This window comes from Pinus tabuliformis, chromosome 1_2, assembly GCF_031772625.1.
Source record: "Pinus tabuliformis cultivar Carrire ecotype Pingquan chromosome 1_2, CPIR1, whole genome shotgun sequence".
NCBI lineage: Eukaryota > Viridiplantae > Streptophyta > Pinopsida > Pinales > Pinaceae > Pinus > Pinus tabuliformis.
This window is the reverse complement of record NC_142298.1, coordinates 567,635,122-567,639,177: the sequence shown is the minus strand read 5'-3', so window position 1 is coordinate 567,639,177 and position 4,056 is coordinate 567,635,122. Positions and strand designations below refer to the sequence as shown.

Sequence of the window (4,056 nt, the reverse complement as noted above, 5' to 3'; positions counted from 1 at the left end):
CATGTAGAATGCAAGAACCTCAAGGTTTTCTCATTGGGATATATCTTGCAGTATCATTATATCCAGAAATGAAATTAATGAATCAAAACAAATAATCAAAAGAGGAACAACATAAACCCCAATGTTACATGTGTTTTTCAACCACATGTGGTGTCCTTTGATCAATACAAAGTAATATGTGATAATTATACATCTTGTCTTTGTACTTAATTCATTTCTTTAAGCAACAAATAAATTCCTTCATGCACTCAATTTCATCTTTATTATTGTAACTAACTACATTAAGTTCCTCCCAAACATTCACAATTATCAATTAAAAAAAGTTCCATTTTCTTGAGCAGAGAGGCTCATTCTATAATTCACAATTATCAATTAAAAAAGGGTTCCCTTTTCTTGAGGAGAGAGGCTCATTCTACAATCCAGTATGAAGGGATGTGTAATTGGGTCTGTGCTCAACTTGGAGTTGACAATGTCTCTTAAAAAATACTACAAATGAAAAAACATAGTCACCTATAATAAAAACATAAATGATTATACATATTTGGTTAGTTTTAATTAACAACATTATAAAAATTTAATAATTGCATTCTCGTTGTGCTCACTTGGTTTGTTGATACTTCACTTTCACTTTTTGAGTAATAAATAAAATATTTCAATGTCTATGTTAAATAATATAATTTTATGTAACTTTACAAAGATAAAAAGTAATTAGAAAAAAACTTCTCTTTCTCTTATAAATTTCAATATGAGAGAGAGAGAGCAATAAAAGGGATTAAATCTCTTGAAGCGTAAATCTTTTTTCAAGTTTTGCATTCTAAAAAGAGGTTTTCATATAATGAGATTTGATCCGTCTTGGTAGATCCATGGTTAAGATGGATTTACACTGGTTTAGCAACAATAATTAAAATGTTAAGAATAAAATTCAATTAAGATACATATGTAACTTAAATGAATAGGGAATTTTTTTTCTAATATATTACCATAAATGAATAGGAAGGGAAAGCAATTTCAAAAAAGCTTTAAATCTTTTGAAGTGTAAATCTTTTTTATTCAAGTTTTGCATTCTAGAATTTTTTATTTTTTTTTTGCATATAATAAGATTTGATCTCTTCAAAATAGATCCATGATTAAGATAAATCTACACTAATTTAATAACAATAACTAGAAAATAAAAAATACTTCACCTAAAATTACAAATTAATAATTTATATATATATGAGAAACAATTCCAAATATTCATAAGATCAATGGTATATCATTAAAATTGTCTGGAAATTTATATTATAATTTATTTTATTTTTAAATACAAATTAGAAAGATAAACAAATATAGAATATAGTACAACTTTTATTTACATTTATTTATAACTTATAGTGATAATTTTGGGTCTTTATAACAACTATCCCAAATATATATAGTCATATCCCTGATATGTAGTGAGATTTGAAGACGACAATATCCAGAATGGTTTCTCCTTCTGAATTTGCCACTGATTTCAAAATACTCTTTCTGTTCCGGTGATTTCAGTAGTACGTGCTTTTCTTAGAAATAGGATACCCTTACTGTTCAATCAAGGAATTTGTCAACCGTCGCTGCAATTCTCTGACTGTTGACATATAATCATCTGAATTTTTATATATAATCACCCACGTTCCTGCTGAGATGATTTTCTCAGCATCGTCGCTGGCGGTCCACGAGTGGGCCTGTTAATCAATCCAGAATCGGCATTGTTAAGAAGAGATAGGGAATTGAGTCAGTGACTTTGCATTAAAGAATACTTTAACAAAGCATCAATTTATCATCTATCCAAAACCCCGTAAACTTAACTAAGAATACTTTAACAAAGCACCAATTTATCATCTATCCAAAACCCCATAAACTTAACTTTTTTGCTTTTAACATAAAACCCAATATATAAATTAGCATTCAAACACTTACATTCCACTAAAAACCTTAAAGGCATCGTATATTCCATGTTGAGCTCCTGTTACCATTTTCGGTTAGTGTGCCCACCATCAGAATTCGTAATAGCAAACTTCTTGTGAGCAATGCAACCATACTCAATTTCTTGATTGCTTACAGTTTTCCAAGACCACCATTAGATCTCAATTCAACATCTATATACAGATCAAGACCACCATTAGATCTCAATTCAACATCTATATACAGATCATTATAAGGCAGGAAAAAATGCATTTCCCATTTTACTGATCAAATTAGATTTATTTTTATTTTAGAAAATATGAAAAAGTATCGGAACTGTTTATCTTTCTTCACACTCTATTTTAATTTTTACTAAATCATAAATAAGTTATTGATATATCTAACTCACACATTATAATCACAATTCATTTCTTTACATATAAAAACAAAATTACATCAATTAAAACTACAATCTATTAATGTTACAGTACTTCAACCATTTATTATTAATATAAATAAACTTAAATCCCACACACTTGTACCATTGAAATTGTTGAGAACGGAGACTAAGTTATCTGCAGAATGCGAGACCACAACACAGGATATCCCTGCAATATAGTCAGCTACAAAGCTTACTCCTAACTGCCAATCCTTTGGGCAATCCTCTCTTGGAATTGGAAGCGTAAATTTATATATATTCTCCACAACACTCTCATAGCATGCAAACTTCACCATTGTACCTACAAATATAACAATGATCCACCATATAAAGTTTTCTTAAGCCATTAATCTCTATATATAGCAGGAGTTAGTGTTGCAACTGAACTTACATGGAATCTGGCATCCACAAAGAGGCAAAAGGGCCCTTGTACAAGCTGTAAATTAAACAAACATATTCACTCTCTGAGTGAGACTGAATGCTAATATTCTAAATCAATTTAGTGAAAAGGCAATAACTTTAGTGGCCATTAGGCTAGCCTGTATAGTAAAAATTTAAACTGGTTCAAAACAGAGTAAAAATTTGAACATGTTCAAAATTTATATGCCAATTCATATATACCACCTTACCCATTAAATCCTTCGGCAGCCAATATCTCAGCAAGAACTTCCATGAACCCCTTTGTAAAATCAGACTGTGTTTGCACCCGAATTTTGACAGCCTCGAAGGGGCAGAGAGCTATGTCAGCAATAAACTCCGCTGAAGCAGATCCTGCCAGATAAATTAATGTCCTATTCTCTTCTCCATTTGTGTGTCTGAGCATACCTGAGTAAGATAGCTTGAAGAATTCATAGAATCCAAACTTGAGGGCACCTTGAGCACTGTACCCCAAGAGGGTAGGCAACCATCCTGTGAATAAGGCCCCAGCACCATGTTTACTCACTAACTTAGCAAATCCGCCCTTAATACTCTTATACTTCGATGGATTTGCCTTGAAAGAAAAAATGACAAACAGAACCGAAATGCTATTAGCATGTAAATAAAGATGGCAATCAAAGATGGCATATTACAATATATACATCATTGTAAATTGGCATTGTACCCAGAACATATTCTTAATCTATTGTAAATGCAGTGCATCCAACAGGGTTAGGGAGTAGAGTTAATATTTAACTTTGCTCCATGCCCATTGATATCGATAATTTAAATTTACAATCAATATAAATTCAGAGTGACAACCCATAACATTTTTATACTTTGAGATACTTATCAATCACTCAAATCTACCATCAATATAAATTAACATAAATTTAAAATTGCATTCCATAACTTTTTTATAGTTAAAAATGAATGCTCAAATCTACAATCAACATAAACTTAAAATTACAACTCATAACATTTTTATGCTTGACATGCTTATTGATCACTCAAATATATAATCAACATAAACTCAAAATTTCATTCATAATAGCATCACTCAAATCTACAATCAACATAAACTCAAAATTACAGCCCATTGGTAATCCAAACAGTCTTACCCACACTAGCGCCCACACTAGCGCTGCTAGGAATTTTTCTGTATCAGGGTTATAACATTCCTCCCAATACCTCATAAATAAACATGCATTATTATGAAAATATGGACCATTTTCAAACACTCTTTCTTTATCTTGCAAGTTTGAGAAGATTACCAT

The 4,056-nt window shown here is 30.7% G+C and overlaps 1 pseudogene; it reads right to left on the bottom strand.

Annotated features, from left to right (window-relative positions):
* Positions 1–1,494: 1,494 nt before the first annotated feature.
* On the bottom strand, positions 1,495–3,428 carry LOC149206871 (mitochondrial phosphate carrier protein 3, mitochondrial-like; annotated as a pseudogene).
* Between the last annotated feature and the right edge of the window lie 628 nt (positions 3,429–4,056).